The sequence below is a fragment of the Ranitomeya variabilis genome, chromosome 1 (assembly GCF_051348905.1).
Source record: "Ranitomeya variabilis isolate aRanVar5 chromosome 1, aRanVar5.hap1, whole genome shotgun sequence".
Taxonomy (NCBI): Eukaryota; Metazoa; Chordata; class Amphibia; order Anura; family Dendrobatidae; genus Ranitomeya; species Ranitomeya variabilis.
In genome coordinates, this window is record NC_135232.1 from 855,844,004 (window position 1) to 855,868,085 (window position 24,082).

Below are 24,082 nucleotides of genomic sequence, written 5' to 3' on the forward strand. Positions count from 1 at the left end.
TGTGACATCACACATTGTATACTTGGTGGAATAATGCTTATTATTGTATATATTTCAACATCTACTATTTACTATTTAATAGTGTATGAGTTTATTTCTCCAGCAATAGTGTTAAATGGCCAGTAAAGCACTTTTAAGGAACAAAAACCCAGGAAATTCCTGTTCACTGTGTGTGCAGCTGGAGCACATTTTTACTTTCACTTTGCAAGGGAACAGACAAGATGCTAAGATCCTAGGCTATATGAAATTCCAGTTGTAAGCTATGTTATCTTTGTTCCTGATTAAATATACATACCATGTTGAACGCTGGATAGTACAGAGATTATTCCACCGCCAACAATACTTTTAACCCCTACTGCTCCATGACTTGTCTCTGTCCCTGCCCAGTGAGCATAACATCAGAGCAATATGTCTATAATAGATCTGTATTGTGGATGAAGACAGTATGTAATTATTGCACAACCTTACACCTTACTGTATAGTAGAGAGAAGTATGCAAGTAGCTGTGAATAGAGACAAAAAGGGAGAAGAAATTAAGGATCTATAATTCATTACATTATAATAATGCCATCAGTAAGCTCTAACACTAAGAAAATTATTCCATTACACAATTGAGTAAGATAACAAAAACAAAAAATAATTACTCCTGTACCTTAGTGGAATTATCTGTTGAGTATTGTGAAGCACATAGTTTTCCTGTATAGGATATTCCTTACAAACCATTGTTATTAGAAAAAATATTTTTGGAAACGTTCATACATGTTATTGTTAAGAAAAGAGGGTTTCATAGCTGTTGAAGTAGAGTTTATCTATGAAGGACATCAACCTTAGGTCTGATACACTTCAGCACTACTGATTTCTGTACTTTACACATATGAGCTTTAAGCAGTTCTATTATATCAATGTACAAAATGTGCATCGGATAAGAGCTACTTGTGTTGAGTTTCTCAAGTTTCAAGGCTACTGGATGTCTTATAGACTTGAGATCAGTAGAGCAGTTACCGGGGGGGGCAGAGGGGGCAATCGCCCTGGGCCCTGTACTCAGAGTGGGCCCACCCGGAGCTACGCTACTATCACTGTATTGGCGTGCATAGCTCACCGATACAGTTACATTCTGCGGCAGAGCAGGGAGAATCGATCTCCCTGCTCTGCTGTCCAGCTGCTATTGACCCCTGAGCAGGTGGGGGGCCGGTGCCAGCAGTGGGCCCCCCGCCTGTCATCGTAGTGTCAGCTGTATCGGCATCTAGCGCTACACTCCTCCCATCATCCCCCTGTCAGCGTCTGATGTCACCGACTCCAACACTGAAAGGGGGAGTGAATACATCACTGGCGCCTGCAGTCCGGAGGTGAGCGGGAGCAGAGAGCAGCGCAGGAACCAGGAAGAAGAGAGGTGAGTATTTATTGTTTCTCTTTATGGGGGCTGCCTTATTTTTTTTCAGGGTCTGCCTGTAGGGGGGTGCTGCCTTATACTACAGAGTCTGCCTGTGGGGGTGCTGCTTTATACTACAGGGTCTGCCTGTGGGGGGTGCTGCCTTATGCTACAGAGTCTGCCTGTTGGGGGGGTGCTGCCTTATACAACAGGGTCTGTCTGTGGGGGGGTGCTGCCTTATACTACAGGGTCTGCCTGTGTGTGTTGGGGTGCTTCTTTATACTGCAGAGTCTGTCTGTGGGGGGGTGCTGCCTTATACTGCAGAGTCTGTCAGTGGGGGTGCTGCCTTATACTACAGAGTCTGCCTATGGGGTGCTGCCTTATACTACAAGGTCTGCCTATAGGGTGCTGCCTTATACCACAGTGTCTGCCTATGGGGCTGCTGCCTTATACTACAGTGTCTGCCTATGGGGGTGCTGCCTTATACTACAGAGTCTGCCTATGGGGGTGCTACCTTATACTACAGAGTTTGCCTATGGGGTGTTGCCTTATACTACAGAGTCTGCCTATGGGGTGCTGTCTTATACTACAGGGTCTGCCTATGCGGTGCTGTCTTATAATACTGAGTCTGCCTATGGGAGGCTGCCTTATACTACAGACTCTACCTATGGGGGCTGCCTTATGCTATAGAGTCTGCCTATGGGGGTGCTGCATTATAATACAGAGTTTGCCTGTGGGGTGCTACCTTACACTACAGAGTCTGCCTATGGGGTGCTGCCTTATACTACAGAGTCTTCCTATGGGGTGCTGTCTTATACTACAGGGTCTGCCTATGAGGTGCTGTCTTATACTACAGAGTCTGCCTATGGGGTACTGCCTTATACTACAGGGTCTGCCTATGGGGTGCTGCCTTATACTATAGAGTCTGCCTGTGTGGGCTGCCTTAAGCTATAGAGTCTGCCTATGGGGGTGCATTATACAATATAGAGTAGGCCTATGGGGAGTGCATTATACTATATGGAGTCCTATGGGGGATGCATTATACTATGTTGAGGATTGAGGACTATCTGTGCATTATACTATATGGAGGCTATCTAGGGGGCCTTCATACAGTGTGGATATTACAGTGAGGGGGTTATCTTACAGTGTTGGAACCATCAAACACTTTGGGGGCTGCTAAGGGGCTTGTATACTGTGTGGGTGGTACTATACTGTGAGGGGGCATTATACTGTGTATAAGAGAGCATCATACTGTGTATAGGGAAGCTGTAAGGAGACTTGGGACATTATTCAACTCAGGTTCCTGTGACTATCAAAGGGGTACACAGGACAATATTACTTTCTAGGGGGCAAAATGTGGGCACCGTTTTCTAGGGCACTTGCACCCGGCATTACTATATTATAGAGGGTTGCTTTACAATTTACAGGGCACAGAGAACCACACAGCAGGTGCAGTAATAGGGACACATACGGCAGCAGCGGCTCAGCATTGGGATATCAGCAGGATGAGGAGTTTGTGCAGGTTGGGAATAGATGGTGATGGCTGAAAATATGAAATGTGTCTTTGTTGTTTTCTCTGCAGCTGAGTCGTGGCTGGAGGAGTTGTCGTGTCGGTCTGGGCCAGATGGAAAAGACTTGAAAAGTGATCGACTCCATCAGAAAGAACGTCAGCGGTAAGTCATTATCTGTAACTGTGCTGTGATCACTTATATGTTCAAAACCCTAGCTACGCCTCTGCTTCAGTTCCAAGTTGATTCTCACAGTAGACTTGGTACAACTAATGAATAGGTTCCAAGGTTAGTATTTAACTAAGGACAGTTCAAGTCTCAGAACTAAACTGACACTTAAGGTCTTTAATGACAAATTCAAGATGGTGGCGCAGTGACATGCCACATATACTAGATTGCAGGACATTGTCAAGGCAGGGTTTTTAATCTTCTGAGAATCACACTTTGTCTAAAACCAAAAATATCTTCGCGCATTCTCACAAGACACTTGCTACTGCAGCACCATGTAAATATTTTCATCAGCTGTGAGACAGGATTAAACAGTAATCAATTTAGTCTCTTTAATCATTGTGACAAGCTGTCATGTGAAATCATTTATTTTTCTTTTAGCTACTGAAGACACACACATGCTTAGCAAAGAAACGCTAGCAAGTAATTATATGGAATGGACTTTGAAACTATGAAGGCAACATATGGATTGGCAATAAACCTTCTGAAATGTAGTTTGCATATAATAATTCCCAATAAAATTCAAGCGCATTTCCCATTTCCCTAGTTGTCATTATTTTAGAGAGCTCATGGTATCTATAGTTCATAAATGGCTAACAAGATGAATAGATGGGATTATAACATAAGTGATAACTAGAAATAACCGAAACGATTCAATGCAATTGTTTGAAAAATCTTAAGAAATGTGCTTGTCTTGGGGTATTTGAACAATTTGCGATTCGATTCACGTGAATCCCCCCAAAATGTCTGCCATTATTTTACACATTGCTGAAGATTGCATCAGCCACAGGAGGCTCAAATGCCTTCAGGAGAGGTTACACCCCCCGAAAGAAGGCAGGCGCCGAAACGCGCGTAGGGTATCGTGCACATGTAGGTATTATGAGCCACTTTATTTATTGAATCTATTTATCCTCCCTGGTATGTTTATATGTTAATAGATTTTACTTGTCCAGCACTGTTTGCACTTTAGTACTTAAACTAAGCACCTTTATGACAATTATAGTGGCATTTTGGGCTTATGTGACTATTTTGTGCAATATAGACTTGGCATGGAGTCGCTTAGACAGTTTACTTAGCACACTGCACTTTTTACATTAGTTATTTTGTATGGGCTTGTGCAATATAGGCCCAGCTGCAATATATATATATATATATTTCTTGAGCAATATTTTTGGGCACTTTATTTAGCACATTGCACTTACTGTTTTTGGTTGTGCATTTATTTATGTTTATGGGCTTGTGTAATATAGGCCCAGGTGTGATTATTTTGGCACTTTATTTAGCACATTGCACTCATTTTTTTACACAAATTGTTTTATTTATTTATTTTTTTGTACAATTTTAATTTTGTGTGGTTTTTTATAGTGGGAATAGTGCTGGCTCGTTTCATACCATTGTGGAGGGTTATTAATGAATTTTATGGTTATTGGTTGGCATCAAATTTTACCATTACACTGTGCTTTTGTATATCAGCTATATTTGATCAAATTTAGTTTTTTTATATGTTATAATTCTATAATAAAATAATATCTTTATACAAAGTCTTTTTTGCACTGTTTCTTTTCTTGGATGATTTATGTTAATTTTAGTGCATGACGCATTATTTTACATATAAGTGATTTACACATCTGATTAAAACTTCAGGTGAGGTTGTGTGAACCTCTTCATAAAGATTTGCAGCTATCAAATAGTATTGTGCAGTCAATCAGGAGAGACTATTGTAGCCTGTATAAAAACAGGGAATGCAGCAGCCATTTTAGGGTGATTTGGGATCACGATAGGACAAAATCTCACAGTCCAGCCATATAGATAGGGAAAGAAACCCCTAAAACACTGGACAAATAACATAGACAGTATTTGTTGAACAACTGCAGCAGTGAAGAACATGAGTGCATTAGTCTGCAAATAATACAGAGTTTCAATCGATAGGGAGAGATAGCTCAGAGAGGTGCAAACAGCAGTGCAAATGTGATTGCTCAGTGATATACACAGCTCAAATAAAAATAAATGGAACACTAAAATACCACATCCTAAATATCACAAACTGAAATATTCCAGTTGGAAATCTGTATTCATAACATAGTGGAATGCGATGAGAACAATGAAACATAAAAATGATCAATGTAAATCAAAATTAATATCCGATGAAGGTCTAGATTTCGAATGATGCTCAAAATCAAAATGGAAAATCAAATTACAGGCTGATCCAACTTCAGAGGAAATGCCTCAAGACAAGAAAATTATGCTTAGTAGTGTGTGTCCACATGCCTGTATGACCTCCCTACAATGCCTGGGCATGGTCCAAGATGAGGTGGCGGATGTTCTCCTGAGGGACCCCTTCCCAGACTGGACTAAAGCATCCGCCAACTCTTGGACAGTCTGTGGTGCAACGTGATGTTGGTGGATGGAGCAAGACATGATGTCCCAGATTGTGCTTAATTGGATTCAGGTCTGGGAAACGGGCAGGCCAGTACACAGCAATGCCTTCATCATGTAGGAACTGCTGACACACTTCAACCACAGGAGGCCTAGAAGGAACCCAGTACCCAGTGCACTTGAATATGGTTTCACATTCACACGGTCCTGCTCTCCACTTCTCCTGGTGTACTGTCTTGCCTTCTAGTATCTACCCCATGCTCTGGACCTGTGCTGAGAGACTCAGCTACCCTTCTTGCTGAAGCTCACATTGATGTGTCATCCTGGATGAGCTGCACTACCTGAGCAACTTCAGTGGGTTGTACAATAGACAACGCCTCATGCTACTGTACCTCTAGACATAAGAGCATAAACAAAATGCAGAAGTGACCAAAACAACAAGCCAAAAAGGATGAGAACAGATAAATGGTCTGTTGTCACCAACTGAAGAACCACTCCTTTATAGGGGTTGTTTTGGCATTGCCTATCATGTCTACTGTTGTCTGTTCAGTTTGCACAACAGCAAGAGAAATTGATCAGTGTTGCTTCATAACTGGACAGGTTGATTTCACAGAAGTTTGATTGACTTTGAGTTACATTGTGTTGTTTAATCCCTTAGTGACAGAGCCAATTTGGTACTTAAAGGGAACCTGTCACCTGAATTTGGCGGGACAGGTTTGCGGTCATATGGGCGGGGTTTTCAGGTGTTTGATTCACCCTTTCCTTACCCGCTGGCTGCATGCTGGCTGCAATATTGGATTGAAGTTCATGCTGTGTCCTCCGTAGTACACGCCTGCGCAAGGCAAGATTGCCTTGCGCAGGCGTGTACTACGGAGGACACAGCATGAACTTCAATCCAATATTGCGGCCAGCATGCAGCCAGCGGGTAAGGAAAGGGTGAATCAAACACCCGAAAACGCTGCCCATATGACCGCAAAAGTGTCCCGCCAAATTCAGGTGACAGGTTCCCTTTAATGACCGAGGCAATTTTTACAATTGTGACCACTGTCCCTTTATGAGGTTATAACTCTGGAACTCTTCAACGGATCCCACTGATTCTGAGAAGGTTTTTTTTGTGATATATTGTACTTCATGTTAGTGTTACCATTTCTTCGATATTACTTGCGATTATTTATGAAAAAAATGGAAATATGGCAAAAATTTTTAAAATTTAGCAATTTTCAAATTTGAATTTTTATGCCCTTAAATCAGAGACATATGTCACACAAAATAGTTAATAAATAACATTTGCCACATGACTACTTTACATCAGCACAAATTTGGAAACAAAATTTTTTTGTTAGGAAGTTATAAGGGTTAAAAGTTGACCAGCGATTTCTCATTTTTACAACAAAATTTACAAAACCATTTTTTTTAGGGACCATCTCACATTTAAAGTCATTTTGAGGGGTGTACATGACAGAAAATACACAAACTTGACACCATTCTAAAAACTACACCCTTCAAGGTGCTCAAAACCACATTCAAGAAGTTTATTAACCCTTTACATGCTTCACAGGAGCTGAAACAACGTGAAAGGAAAAAATGAACATTTAACGTTTTTTGCAAACATTTTACTTCAGAACCAATTAATTTTATTTTCACAAGAGTAAAAAGAGAAAATGAACCACAATATTTGTTGTGCAATTTCTCCTGAATACGCCAATATCCCATATGTGGGGGTAAACCACTGGTTAGGTGCACGGCAGTGCTCGGAAGAGAAGGAGCGCCGTTTGACTTTTTCAATGCAGAATTGGCTAGAATTGAGATCGGACGCCATGTCGCGTTTGGAGAGCCCCTGATGTGCCTAAACAGTGGAAATCCCCCACAAGTGACACTATTGTGGAAAATAGACCCCTTAAGGAACCTTTCTAGATGTGTGGTGAGCACTTTAAACCCCAAGTTGCTTCACAGAAGTTTATAACGTGGAGCCGTGAAAATAAAAAATCAAATTTTTTCTACAAAAATAATTTTTTCGCCCCCAAATGTTTATTTTCACAAGGGTAACAGGAGAAATTAGACCACCAAAGTTGTTGTGCATTTTGTCCTGAGTACCCAGATACCCTATATGTGGGGGTAAACTACAGTTTGGGCGCATGCCAGAGCTTGGAAAAGAAGGAGTTCCGTTTGACATTTTAATGCAGAATTGGCTGGAATTGAGGTTGGACGCCATGTTGCGTTTGGAGAGCCCCTGATGTGCCTAAACAGTGGAAACCCCCCACAGGTGACCCCATTTTGGAAACTAGACCCATTATGGAACTTATCTAGATGTGTGGTGAGCACTTTGAACCACAAAGTGCTTCACAGAAATTTATAACGTAGAGCCGTGAAAATAATCCTTTTATTTCGACTCCAAAATGATTTTTTAGCTTGCAATTTTTTATTTTCTCTATAGTAACATGAGAAATTGGACCACAGAAATTATTGGGCAATTTATCCTGAGTACGCTGATACCCCATATGTGGGGTGGACCACTATTTGGGCGCACGGCAGAGCTCGGAAGGGAAAGAGCGCCGTTTTGGAAAGCAAACTTTGATAGAATGGTCTGTGGAATTTATGTTGCGTTTGCAGAGCCCTAATGTCCCTAAACAGTAGAAACCCCCCACAAGTGACCCCATTTTGGAAACTAGACCCCCAAAGGAACTTATCTAGATGTGTGGTGAGCATTTTGAACGCCCAAGTGCTTCACAGAAGTTTATAATGCAGAGTCGTGAAAATAATTTTTTTTTTCCCACAAAAATTATTTTTTTAGCCCCTAGTTTTTTATTTTCCCAAGGGTAACAGGAGAAATTTGACCTTAAAAGTTGTTGTCCAATTTGTCCTGAGTGCGCTGATACCCCATGTGTGGGGGGACAACAGTTTGGGCACACATCGGGGCTCGGAAGGGAAGTAGTGACATATTAAAATGAAGACATTGATGGAATGGTCTGCGGGCATCATGTTGCATTTGCAGAGCTCCTGATGTACCTAAACAGTAGAAACCCCCACAAGTGTCCCCATTTTGGAAACAAAACCCCCAAAGAGCTTATCTAGAAGTGTGGTGAGCACTATGAACCCCCAACTGCTTCACAGAAGTTTATAATATAGAGTCATGAAGATAAAAAATCATATTTTTTCCACAAAAATGATCTTTTCACCCCCAAATTTTTACTTTCACAAGGGTAACAGGAGAAATTGGACCCCAAAATTTATTGGGCAATTCATCCTGAGTACGATGATAGCCCATATGTGGGGGGGACCACTGTTTGGGCGCATGGCAGAGCTCGGGAGGGGAGGAGGGCCGTTTTGGAATGCAGACTTTGATTGAAAGGTCTGCGGGCGTTATGTTGCATTTGCAGAGCCCCTGATGTACCTAAACAGTAGAAACCCCTACAAGTGACCCCATTTTGGAAAATAGACCCCCAAAGGAACTTACCTAGATGTATGGTGAGCATTTTGAATGCCCAAGTGCTTCACAGAAGTTTGACGCAGAGCCATGACAATAAAAAATAATTTTTTTCCATAAAAATGATTTTTTAGCCCCCAATTTTTTTTTCTATTTTCGCAAGGGTAACAGGAGAAACTGGACCCCAAAAGATGTTGAGCGACTAGTACTTAGTATGATGATGCCCCATATGTGGGGGTAAACCACTGTTTGGGCGCACGGCAGAGCTCATAAGGGAGAGGGCACCATTTGACTTTTTGAGCACAATATTGGCTGTCTCATTTGGAAACCCCCTGATGTACCTAAACAGTTGAAACCCCCCAATTCTAACTGCAACCCTAACCCCAATACACCCCTAACCCTAATCCCAACCGAACCATAATCCTAATCACAACCCTAACCCCAAAACACCCCTAACACTAATCCCAACCCTAACCATAATCCTAATCAAAACTCTAAACCCAACACACACCTAATCCTAATCTCAACCCTAACCTCAAACCTAACCCTAATCACAATACACTCCTAATCCCAACCCGAACCTTAACCCTAATCCCAAACCTAGCCCTAATCCCAAATGTAACCCTAATACCAACCCTAGCCCTTATGCCAACCCTAATCCTAATCAAAACCCTAATCCCAACCCTAATCCAAACTCTAACCCTAACTTTAGCCCCAACCCTAGCCCTAACCCTAACTTTAGCCCCAACCCTAACCCTAGCCCCAACCCTAACCCTAACTTTAGCCCTAACCCTAACCCTAACTTTAGCCCCAACCCTAACCCTAACTTTAGCCCCAACCCTAACTTTAGCCCCAACCCTAGCCCTAACCCTAACCCTAGCCGTAACCCTAACCCTAGCCGTAACCCTAACTTTAGCCCCAACCCTAACCCTAGCCCTAACCCTAATTGGAAAATGGAAATACATACATTTTTTTAATTTTATTATTTTTTCCTAACTAAGGGGGTGATAAGGGGGGTTATTTACTATTTTTTTAATTTTGATCACTGTGATAGGATCTCACAGTGACCAAAATATAACAAGTGGAAGAATCTTCCTCTGTTGGCAGTCAGATCATGTGCATGCGCCCGCCATTTTCTTCCCAGAGGAAGATGCTGGTGACCAGGAGATGAAGCAGGAGCACCCAGGGACACCGGTAAGTATAACAGGGTCCCCGATCCCCATATTTCTCTGTCCTCTGATGTGCGATTACATCAGAGGACAGAGAATATCATAGCGCTTTTTTTTGCGGTCACTGGTAAACGGCTATTTACTGGCGATCACAAAACAGGGGTTGGTAAAAACTGACCTTGATCATGTTCTATGGGGTCTCAGCTCCCCCCAGCAGCCGAGACCCCAAAAATCTTCCGGGTGCCAGTGGGCGCATGCGCATATTTTTTCTGGAAGAAGATGGCGGCAATTCTGGAAAGTGACAGTGTATATCTTGCAAACTCACTGGGTGAATATTTGGAAAAGAAGTGATGCACAACCGCAAACATGGTGGTGAAGTCTCAATCACTGGTAGATGGGTCTGGTTATACCGACAGGTGGTAGCTATTAACCTCCTCCTACATCATCTCGGTATCTTGTGTAATGAACATCATCCCATGTCCAACAGCAATATGGCACAGCATTGCATACACTCCCCTTCCTCAGTCTTTTAGTTCTTGTTGCGATTAAGCGCTGTTTTACAGCTTGTGAGCATGTGTGACAAAAGCCATACAGCAGACAAGTTGCTGATCTGCATCGAGCAGACAATCTCCTACTGGATGGCTCCCCATCAACTAACACTGGTTATTGTTGTAATCAACCAATTCTGGCTGTACTATGTTTTGACAAAGTAACTTACGCTCCCTGCATGGCGAACATCCTAAATTTAATTGTTTTCAAATTATACCTGCTTGAAGAATATGTTGGCCATGGAGCGTGTCCATGTGTTTCAAATGTTTTTACAAAGCAAAGCAAATCCAGGTTTCCAAAAACAGAGCAATCTGGCTGAGTGCAGACTGATTTGATATGTTGCCATACAATGTAATTCAATAGTGCATATGTTGGAGCATCGGTACGAACAGCAAAAAGTGGTGACTGATTATATCATGTACAATGCAAATAGGAGGTTGCGTTAAATCTGCCATGACAGCTGATGATTTATTGTCCAGCCCTAGTGTACTGGCAGAAAGGGTATTCTATGTAATTTAATACTGTCTACGTTGGCGCATCTGTGCAAACAGCAAAAAGTGGTGACTGATTATATCATGTAACATGCAAATAGGAGGTTGCGTTAAATCTGCCATGACAGCTGATGATTTATTGTCCAGCCGTAGTGTACTGGCAGAAAGGGTATTCAATGCAACAGCTGTTTTTGTCACCTCCAAGCGGACCATATTGTCCTCTGCAAGTGTGGAAAACCTTATATTTGTTAAAATAACTAAGGTACAGATTAGTGCCAATTTTTATTCACCTATGGCTGATGCCAAAGATTAAATTGGCCATAGTAAGATATGCCCTGCATGCTGTTCACTTGGCTTCTACTTTTCTGATGATACCAGTGCCTATCCCCTCCCCCTACCACTGCTGGGCATCTACTGCTTCTTCATCATATATATCTATACAGTGATAATATAGACAACCCCACATCTCCTGCCTGTCCATTTTGTTCTATAGCTATACCGTACTGTTAGTCCCCAAAAAATGGATACATTTTGGAAAATTTGATAAAAAGCTTTAGTTTCACTTAACAATCAACAGAACCCAAGTGGGAATAATTTTTGGACCATTGCTTGCCAATAAATCATAGGTCCTTCCGTGTACACTGATTGAGTATAAACAATGGCACAGAAGACATCAGCCTCTCAAAAAGAATATTTTTTTAATAATACGTTATTGCAGTGGGATATACAGACCATTAGTTACCACCAATTACTATCCCTTTACCCCTAGCCATATATGTTGAGGTCACTTGCACATTACTAAGCTGTGTTTGCATTAAAGAGTTTGAATAAGTTTGAAAAGGATTTAATACAATCTTAAGAGACTGCAAATTGAACTTTTTCTTAAAAGTCAGCAAGATTTGCTCATCAACCAAGAATCTGCAAAAACCCTAGTCCATGCCCTCATCATCTCCCGCCTTGACTACTGCAACCTCCTGCTCTGTGGCCTCCCCTTGAACACTATTGCACCCCTCCAATCTATTCTAAACACTGCTGCCCAACTAATCCACCTGTCCCCCCACTATTCCCCAGCCTCTCACCTCTGTCAATCCCTGCACTGGCTCCCCATTACCCAACGACTCCAGTTCAAAACCCTAACCATGACATACAAAGCCATCCACAACCTGTGTCCTCCATATATCTGTGACCTCGTCTCCCAGTACTTACCTGCACACCACCTCTGATCCTCACAAGATCTTCTACTATATTCCCCTCTTATCTCCTCTTCCCACAATCGCATACAAGATTTCTCCCGCGCATCCCCCCTACTCTGGAATTCTCTACCCCAACATATCAGACTCTCGCCTACTGTGGAAACCTTCAAAAAGAAACTGAAAACCTACCTCTTCCGACAAGCCTACAACCTGCAGTAACCACCGATCGACCAAACCGCTGCACAACCAGCTCTACCCTCACCTCACCCATCCCTTGTAGATTGCGAGCCCTCGCAGGCAGGGTCCTCTCTCCTCCTGTTCCAGTTGTGACTTGTATTGTTTAAGATTATTGTACTTGTTTTTTATTATGTATACCCCTCCTCCCATGTAAAGCCCCATGGAATAAATGGTGCTATAATAATAAGTAATAATAAATAATAATAATAATAATCTCTTGGGATAACAGAAAGTATACCAAGTTCCAACTATAAATGAAAATTAATAACGTAAGGTCATATTTAAACTTTTTTGAAGTAGGGTTTGTTGCTGCACTATTTAAAAGACTGAAGAATTGTGAGGGTGCAATTGAAAAGCAAAAGAAGGACATATTTGCTACGAGGGTAAAAAATAAATATGGAAATATGGCAATATGTCACTTGCTTTAGGATGCCTTGCAACTGATTGACAACTTTCTGCCTATACTTTCCATAGGCATAAACCTGTTGATCTACAGAGGTGCGTTTGGCAGGACTCTATGCTGGGTTTAGATGACATGGTTGTAGGTGCTAAATGACTGTCAATCATCTACATTCAAGCAGTTCAGCAGATGTTTAATGGCCTGTGTAGACAAGACCAGCAGACATCTGTGTGGACAGAATGACTGGTAATACAATCATTCAGTAACTGTAGAATATCACGTTATAGGCAGAACATCACCTGTTTACACAGGACAATCTGCTGCAGATAATGAAGATTTCCAAATTTACTTAAATATCATCGCAGCTGATGAACAAGCATCAGGTGTTTGCATTTTTAAGTGAGTTGATCTTTCTTATAAACACCCATCCCGTAATTATTGGCCTATCAAAATGGGCCTTAAAGGGAAACTGGCAGTAGAAAGGTTAACGATGACGTGATTAGTGTGCGCCGCCCTCTGACTGAGCGTCAGTGCGGAGGACGGGGAAGACACAGCGACGCTTGGGTCCTGAGCGACGAGAGGGGAGTACGTCTTTTTTATTTTTAAATTGCAGCAACAGCATATGGGGCAAATATCTCTATGGAGCATCTTATGGGGGGCCATGTGCAGCATTATATGGGGCAAATATCTCTATGGAGAATCTTATGGGGCCAAGTGCAGCGTTATGTAGGGCAAATATTTCTATGGAGCATCTTACGGGGCCATGTGCAGCATTACATGGGGCAAATGTGTCTATGGAGCATCTTATGGGGCCATAATCAGCATTTGTGCAGCATTATATGGGGCAAATGTGTCTATGGAGCATCTTATGGGGTCATAATCAGCATGTGTGCAGCATTATATGGGGCAAATGTGTCTATGGAGCATGTTATGGGGCCATAATCAGCATTTGTGCAGCATTGTATGGGACAAATGTCTCTATGGAGCATCTTATGGGGTCATAATCAACATTTGTTCAGCATTATACACAGAACATCCATATTTATCACAGCATTTACAGCACGTTTCACAATGCTCTTTCTCTGTATTACTTTCTCTGTCACACAGCACATAACCGGGTAGGACCATATCACTCAGTTCCTCAGTGTCCTCCCTGTCCAGCTTTTCTATAGTTTGGCATACCTGCATTTGTTTCACACCAGACTTAAGGTCTTCAGCCCCCAAATTCAGCTGCCACATGGTGAGCGACCTGCCCAACTGCACTGTCCCTTGCGGTAACACTGCGTCCTCCTTATTCACACTCACTGTGTTTGGGGACTCCCTCAGCCATTTCGCTCCAGATTTGAGGGCATTGCCCATGCGATGAGCTGCCACATTCTGGAGCCACCTGTGTACCCGCGTTGTCGTGTCCTTGTTCCCAGACTGCGTTCCAACTCTGCTGTGGCTCATTGCTGTCCTGACCTGCTACTATGGATGGCTGGGCTCCCGCTTTAATAATGTTGCAGGTCTACTGTATTGTCCTAGGCATTAAGCCTGTCTGGACCATCAGGGCACTCAGGCCCTCCTGAGATGTCCAGCTCCCAAGCTACTCTGAACAAAAAAACAGGAAGCTATGTTATTCCACTGTAGCTCCTCCTAAATTAACTATTTAATAAATTTAACTCCTGTCTATACTTTGCCCACTATAATGCCCCATCTAGTGGCCAGAAATGGGTACTACACTTTCCCTATAGTAAAACATACATTATACATGAGCAATAGATAAATACACCATGAAATATACTATCAAACAGTAAAACCTTATATTTATGATCAGACATACCGGGATGAATGTGGGGGAAATAGTACCGCCTTTGTACCCTCTTACAGGTACACACGTACACACAGGTGACCAACTGAAAACCACATGGATAGTAAAAATTGTTACATAGTTTGGTCACAGAAGAAACTTGTGAGAGTAGACTATATTGGGTAATTCAACTTTTATCTATACAGAACATGAGGTACATGCATCAGCTTCTTAATACAGCATAACAGGAAGTCTAAAGGACCTTTTACCTGAGAGAAAGTGAAACCAAAGTACAACAAGTATATGCATTACATTCAAATAAGCATATAATAGTAACAACACCGCCATCTACTGTCAGAAAAGTGTAAACTCCTCCTGCACACAAATAAGTCTGTATCTGTTGCATATCTGCCAACACCCCTTCTCAACAGTAAGGACTTATTCAATTAAGCCTAATTTCTTCATCAGTCTCTGATGTCTTTCAGCATTCAGTGCCTTTGTGAAAATATCTGCTGTCATATCTTCAGTTGGGAAGTACTCTAAATTTAGGATTCCTTGTTCCTGGTGATCTTTCAAGAAGTGAAACTTTACATCAATGTATTTAGTTCTTGGATTAACTCTTTCCATTAGAGCAAGAACTAGACATCCTAAATTGTCTTCATACATCTTTGTTGGTCCCAATTTTTGTTTTCCTAAGTCTATTAGCAGTTGTCTTAACCATAGAACTTCTTGACTGGCATGTGCTGCAGCGACATATTCTGCTTCTGTTGACGACAGTGTTACTATAGATTGTTTCTTACTATTCCAACTAATTGGTCCGCCTGAGAGCAATAAAATATAGCCACTGGTAGATTTTCTGTCAATTGGATCTCCAGCCCAGTCTGCATCAACGTATCTGGTTAAAATATGCATTTCTCACTTGCAGGTAGTTTCAGTTTAACACTTCTAGTCCTTTTCAAGTAATGGATTACTCTCTTCACTGCATTCCAATCCATTTCCTTTGGCTTTGACGCCTTCCTGCTCAAAATTCCCACTGCTGCTGCAATGTCTCGCCTTGTAACAGTGGCAAGATATAATAATTTTCCCATTGCCTTTCTGTATTGTTCATTATTCGGTAACAGATCCTGTTCACAATTTATTTCCTTCAGATAGTTGGCTTCCATTGGAAACTATACTGGTTTTGCGACTTTCAATCCACTTTCGATTATGTCTTGAATCATGTGATTTTCAGTAAGAAGGAAACTCACATATTCTTCTCTTATCTGTATTCCTAGGTACTATTTCACAGTTCCCAGATCTTTGATCTCGAAGTGTTGATCCAATTTTCACTATCTCCTCTTCATCCCTTTCTTGTTCAAAACAAACTAAAATATTGTCCACATGTATCAGCACATAGATCCATCTTCCTGTCTGTCAGTCTCTTTGTATATAGACAAGGATCCGCTTTGCTTCTTTGAAAATGTTCATTTATGAGTACTTCTGTGATTTTATCATTCCATGCTTTAGCGGCTTGTTTTAAACTATATATTATTTTCCTTAGCTTACAAACCATGTTTGGTTTCCTTTTAGCCGTGAATCCTGGGGTTGTTCCATGCAAATGTCTTCTGATAAGTCTCCATTCAGAAATGCTGTCTTTACATCCAGATGTTTCAACTGCATTTGTGTCGTTGCTGCAACTGCAAACAAAGTTCTGATTGTGGTGTGTTTGACAACTGGAGCAAATGTCTCATCATAGTCTTCTCCCCATTTCTGAGAATAGCCTTTAGCTTCGAGTCTTGCTCGGTATCAATCTGTCACGGTCGGCATGCAGCCGCTGATGCGACCTAGCCCAAAGATGCCCCCAAGCCGACCAATCTCAGAAGGCATGGGGCGCGCATCCCCCGGGGACGCAATACGGACCCTTTATACTGCAGAGGGGGACCCGGGCCTACCCGAACTAGGGGAGGGCAGAGACCGGGGTTCTGTGGCAGCTGAGCATATGGACAAGGAAAGAGACATGAAGGACTTGATTACACCGCACAACTTCATGTATAGAGAAAGTAAAGTTTACTAAAGAAAAGTCACACAGTGCATAAGCAAAACATAATGATGTCAGGCTCCTGATTCCACACCTCCAGAAGGGTACCACCCAGTGGACCCCAAGGCACCAGCGGATCACCAAGGCACACATAGGCAGGAAATCAGGACACAGGCAGGACATCAGGGTACACGAGGTCATCAGGATGCAGGCAAGACATCAGGGTACAGACAGGACATCAGGACATCTGCACCCAGGGTCACCGGTAGACATCAGACAGGAGTCGTTTGGTGCTGGACATCCGAAACGACCTACAGGCACCACCACAGTCATCAGGCTCCAAGCTCCAGACAGTGGTCATCAGGCTCCGGGCATCAGACCTAGGAAGGAACTCAAGCGGTATGGTGCTATATCCGCAGGATTGCTGGGCCTGCCAGGAGCTAGCACCGCGTAGTATCCAGTGCACAGAGTAGATGCTCAGCAGAAACACTGGTAACAAGAGACTCAAAGTCACTGGGTGCGAGGCTGTGCTCTGCTTTCACTTTACGGCCGGCAGTCAGTCAGTGCGGGAAGCAGACGGAAAGGGACCTGACGGACACCGGAATGTGAGTATGTACTGTTTGTTTTTTTTTACATTTACGATGGTAACCAGGGTAAACATCGGGTTACTAAGCACGGCCCTGCACTTAGTAACCCGAGGTTTACCCTGGTTACAAGCTAACGCATCGTTCGATCGGTGTCACACACACCGATCCAACGATGACAGCGGGAGATCCAGCGACGAAAGAAAGTTCCAAACGATCTGCTACGACGTACGATTCTCAGCGGGGTCCCTGATTGCTGCTGCGTGTCAGACACAGCGATATCGTATGGATATCGCTGGAACGTCACGGATCGTGCCGTCGTAGCGACAAAAGTGCCACTGTGAGACGGTACCCTTAGTCCTTTGGTTGTCAGACGCTTTGCGGATAACAATCCTCCTTCTAGTCATGGAACATATAACACATCCTTTACTAGTAATTTTGAATTATGCCCAAATCTATCAGGACAGATTAGCATTCCTTGTCCAATACCTTCTGTGGTTATTTTACTCCCATCTGCAAGATAAATTGCTTCCTTCTTATTTTCATCAAGTTCAATAAAGAAGCTTGTATCACTAGTCATGTGACTTGTTGCTCCTGAGTCAATAAACCAGCCTGACGATGACTCTTTATCACTTACTTTACATTACAGTGATCTGCATGTGAGTTAGTTGTGGGTTGTGCTTTTTACTTTCTGTTTATTCTCCTTTTGGTGTTATTTCTGTTGTTCTGCTTTCCATATAGTACAGTCTTTCTTTAAATGGTACTTTTTCTTACAACTGAAACATTCTCTTGTCTTTGTATTATGGGGCTTCTTGTCTGTCGCTTTAAGAGCATTTTCACTCTCCCTTTCAGTGGAGTTGTTTGTTCGCTCTTTCCTTCTATGATATTCATCTTTAAGTCTGGTCTTTACAAACTCTAGTGTAATGTCTGCTTCAGGTCTTGTCTCTAGTGCATTTATCAGAGCAGTGTATGAAGCTGGTAAACTGCACAATAATATTGCTGCTATATGGCTTTCCTTAATGTCTTCACCGACTGATCTCAGCTACATTACCACCTCCATCATGGAGTTTATATGCTCCTGCATGCCTTTCCTTGCACTTAATCTCATCTTGTAAAGTTTTCTTAGCAGGAATAGTTTGTGATTTAATTGAGACAAAAGAAAACACACTGGCGCACCTGGGGATTTGAAGCCTTGTAGCTGCAGGTGAATTGACAGGTTTTGTGCAAGTCCTGTCCAAAGCAATAAGATTGCAATGATAAAGGATAAAAAAAATCACCGTGCTGCAATACAAAAGGAACCCACTATGTAAGAAAGTGGAGGATCGCTGGGGTGCATTAAGGGTTAAAACAAGGGACTTACTTGGCTTTGTTTGAAATTGTGCTCGTCTGCAGCAACGGTAGTTGGCCTAATGGGCACGCAGAGTGGCCAAGGTGCGGGGAGCATCCTCCCATGGGTGCAACTCTTGCAGACCGGAGGTAGAAGATAGAAGGTGCACGTGTACCAGGATAGAAGCTGGCGGCGGGCTCCGGCTGGAAGGGTTGCCACAGTGAGGACAAGTTTGCCGGTTGCCGAGGGAACATGATGTCATGTGAGGCAAGGACGGATGCGTGGAGAGTCAAAACAAAAGAAAGTCAAAACCGCACCCTTTCATATATAAATTGACGGTCTCAACGGACACAAGGGCGCACGTCCAAAACCAGGGAGCCCATCCCGGCCAGTATGAAGACCACAAAGAACAAAAAGACAGCGCCACAATGGATGGTGAAAAAATAGGAGCTTACATTTATTCTGCCTCCTGTAGCGACGTTTCGGTCAACAGACCTTTATCAAGCATCCATCCATCTTTGTAGTACATACATATAGACCATATAAGTCAACATGTGGGCTGTGAAAACTAATTGCATTGTTAATTGTTTGTTAATTATTTGGGTAACAAAAACAGGGGTTATCTACATGTTAAAATGCATTTGCAGTTTGTGATTTAAGCTGGATCTTTCATGCAGCTTTCTCAATGCTTCCCACATTCCTTTGCTGAATTCTCATTCCTTATGTGGATTAACTGATCAACCTCCACTAATAAGCTTATAGTAGCTCTTGCTTGTCTGTTTTTCTTATCCCATGTCTGATTATTATCATTGGGTCTGTCTGTAGTGATTACCTCCCATAAATCATCTTTAGACAATAACATCTCCACTTTGAACTTCCATAACTGATACAGTAGTTCTCATTGTTCAGCTTAACTACTGTGAGTCTCAGCTATGAAATGCTGCTCATCTTTAACTTATTTGTCTTACTTGTTTGGAGAGAATTACTCTGAAGTATTCTTTTGCATTCACCAAGTAATTTTTGTCTTCTATACTGTGCCCAAAACCTTTTGCATAGTTTAGTCACAGAAGAAACTTGTGAAAGTAGATTATATGGGGTAATTCAACTTTTATCTACACAAAACATGAGATACATGCATCAGCTTCTTAATACAGCATAACAGGAAGTCTAAAGGACCTTTTACCAGAGAGAAAGTAAAACCAAAGTACAACAAGTATATGCATTATATTTAACTAAACATATAACAGTAAAATTATCTCCATATACTGTCAGAAAAGTGTAAACTCTTCCTGCACACAAATAAGTCTGTATCTGTTGCATATCTGTCAACAAAAATGGATCGTCTCATGGGTACGTTTTATTATGCAGACATGTGAAGGGGCCTAAAGTGGTTTACATCTTGTGGCTGATTCAAAAAAAACCTCTCAATTATCCAGACATACCTATCTTTGAACAGCTCTTTTTGGACTTTAGCTGTATATTTTGATATAACTGCATTGAAAATTCTCTTTTGCTTGTCATTTAAATGCATCATCTCCGTTTCCCCGCAGGTCATTAGATTACATACTATTTGCACAAAATTCATTTTAATTAAATGAATATATTTGATTTTAACTTTGATTTAATAATTTATGTTGACAGAAATGAGGATATGGAAGATTCCCCTTCGCTTTTTTACAGATTGCAGTTGTAAATTTCTTTTCCCTATGGCTATGTGCACACAATGCGGATTTTGCTGCAGATCCGCAGCGGATCCGCAGCTGCGGGTTCGCAGCAGTTTCCCATGAGTTTACAGTACAATGTAAACCTAGGGGAAACCGAAAACGCTGTGCCCATGCTGCGGAAAAAAACGTGCAGAAATGCAGCAGTTTACATTCCGAAGCATGTCAATTCTTTGTGCGGATTCTGCAGCGGTTTTACACCTGCTCCATAATAGAAAACCGCAGGTGGAATCTGCCCAAAAACCGCGGTAAATCTGCGGTAAATCCGCTATAAATCCGCAGGAAAAGCGCGGTGTTTTTGCCCTATCAAAAATCCGCAGAGGACCATTCTACATGTGCACATACCCTAAACAGTAAGAATGTATCTATCATAGCATACAGTGTATGATTTAGACAGTGTATGCTGTGGGAATACACAGGAGCAGTTTTCTGAAAGTTCACAAATGCCTGAGAATTTTGCAGAACCAGAAATAACCAATATCCTGCTGCTCTATTTAACAGGACTTTCAAATCAATGACTTGTGTACACAGCTACAGCTGCCTCATTTTAATTAATCCCAATGTCCTCCATGCTACTGACACACTAGCACAGATTTCTATCATCAGATTCTCTATCAGCCTACATATTGGATCTGTATTTCAGTTCTTTCTTATTTGGCTTTTTTAATACATGTCTAAAAGTAATATTTTCGATCCAAAATGTCTGAGTCGCAATGTTGAAACAATATTCATGGACCAGAAGACACTGAAAAAAATGATTCCTGTATTTGTACCCAAAATGCCATAGGGAGTATGCCACTTACCATGTTTTAATGGAGGAATTGTGTTTGGCATAAGGAAAATCAAGTTTCATTATGATATGTAAAGGTATTTATAAGTATTTTATGCATCTATTAGATTTTTTGTATTCAGGAAGAATGCCTGACTTCATAAAAGTACACTAAAGGAGTTGTCTGAGCACAAATTAAAATTTTACCAGTGGCTTGGTATATTAAAAAATAACAAATGTGGTGATACTCACCTACTGGCACTTACCCAGATCCATTGCAGGCCGCTCCATGGTCTGGGTTTACATTGGGTTGGATTGGAAGGGATTAAATTGGCTGCAGTGGCCAGTGATGATTTACTGCTAAAGTTTACCTGACCGTGCCAGTCAATGACAGGATGCATTGGTCATGCACCGGCTTGAATGGTGATGTTTCCTTCCAAGTGCACCAATTTGGACGATATCAGGCTGCGCTGCTGTAATGAAGAGTCTTTTGGACCAAGATGAGTTGAAAGTTTTTAATTTCCACAACACAATTCAACGCTGGACTAGCATCTTTTTCAAGTGAAAAAAACAATTGCATAGTAAGTGTTCAATGGCAGGGGGGTTTAAAAGGGCCGGGGGTGTGACTGAAACTGAAGAAAACATTCATAAGAAAATTTGAAAAAGAGAGAGAAGTGGAGAGATGGTGAGATGAGGGGAAGGAGAGGAAATTAAGAAGTAGACTGATAGATAATAGAAAAAAGTCTTTGAGAAAAAGCGAGCACTCACCATCCGCTAGTATCCAGTCTTTATTGTGATGTATCGTCAAAAGCAGGAACAATCAGGGAGAAACGTGATTCCACAAGACGACGGCCGTTTCGCGTGGAATCACGTTTCTCCCTGATTGTTCCTGCTTTTGACAATATGTCACAATAAAGACTGGATACTAGCAGATGGTGAGTTTTCGTTTTTTTAAAGACTTTTTTCAGTTGGAGCACCTGATATCTGCACGGGCTTTAACGCGTTACAGGAGGACTTTGAGCGAGTCGGTGAGGGTGATTTAACCAGCTGATGGTGCTGCTTTCTGTTTTTCTTCTGACTTTTTTGTAGACTGATAATAGGATTGCAGAGATAGAAAATCACGACCATGGGGCGGCCTTGTGTTGGGTCCAGGTGAGCGACGTAGGTAACACATAATTTTTTATATTTTAAGTATACCAAGCTACTGTAAAAAGGTTACTTTGGCTGGACATCCTCTATAAACAGCATGAGTCTTCTTCTATTGTACTATTATCCATGCTAGTCAAGTTTTAGCTTCGTCCCTCACTTATATCGCAAGTGATCATAGTCTCTCTACTTATGTAGGAACAGTCTTTGAAATCTACTGAAACTAGGGAGGCAATTACTATAAAATGTGTAGGATCAGAGCTAACATCTGAATCAATCATTAGGCATGGAAAATGCTGGAGGGGTTTTAGCCAAATGGAGAAAAATGTCCCTTAGCTATTAAACCAAGTCTGCTGCAGAACTGCATTGAGCATTATATTGTGGCATTGCATACATTGGAACAGTTATTCTTAGTATAGAACAAGCCTGTTCACTTCACGAGTAAATTAGAAAGCAGTTATAAATCATTTCTGCACTAGATCTGTCAATGCTGTTTTGATAAAACATTCTTAAATGCTGAAAATGACAGCAGAACACACTGAACCTTTGCATTTTTGTAATTAAGTTTCATATCACTGTAAACAACAAGACAGTGACTAATTACTGAGGAGCATCTAGCCCCAGGTAAGGCACCATGATATCAAAGCTACTAAAACCATAAGGAGAGAAAATGAGATGGCAAATAAAACTCAAAGGTCCATATATCGTGAGAAAATGATCATTTCCGCACCAGTGGACCTGGAAATTTTCATTTACATTGATTATCCATTAAAGAAAATCCTGTTCCAGATTGCGAGCCCCCTAGAAGCAGGTTAGTTATGCAGTTTTATCCCTTCTTTTCTCTCTAATTGCTAAAAGATGGCAAAGAATAGCTTGGGCGCACGTCTATGAGATGAGGTCTATGGGCTGAACTCCTTTCCTCACCAAAGGGATGTTGCATGATTTAACGCCCCAATAGCAATGACCAGTAGAAGGAGAGTGGAGTCCTGACATAGGTTCTGTCAAGCAGTGAGTACTAGGGTTGAGCGAAACGGGTCGGCCATTTTCAGAAGTCGCCGACTTTTGGCAAAGTCGGGTTTCATGAAACCCGACCCGACCCCTGTGTGGGGTCGGCCATGAGGTCGGCGATCTTCTGAATCTGGTATCGGAATTCCGATACCGAGTTCCGATATGTTTGCGATATCGGAAATCGGTATCGGAATCCACATTTAAGTGTAAAATAAAGAATTAAAATAAAAAATATTGATATACTCACCTCTCCGGAGGCCCCTGGACATCGCCGCTGATAACCGGCAGCCTGCTTTGCTTAAAATGAGCGCGTTCAGGGCCTTCCATGACGTCACGGCTTCTGATTGGTCGCGGCCGCCCATGTGACCGCCACGCGACCAATCACAAGCCGTGACGTAATTCTCAGGTCCTAAATTCCTAATTCTATAGGACCTGAGAATTACGTCACGGCTTGTGATTGGTCGTGTGGCGGTCACATGGGCGGCCGCGATCAATCACAAGCCGTGACGTCAACTAAGGCCCTGAACGCGCTCATTCTTAAGAAGGAAGGCTGCCGGAAAGAAGCAGGGCGCGTCCGAGGGTGAGTATATACCTAATAGGAATATACTCACCCTCGGCTTCTTTCCGGCAGCCTTTGATTTTCTATCTGTTGTATACAGAGAGCTTGATTAGGCCTAAAGGTGGCCATGCACATCAAACATGGAGTGAACAATTCCCTGGTTGATGAGCTTTACGCAGATGCAGTCATACACATTTTAATGCATATTGGCCATTAAA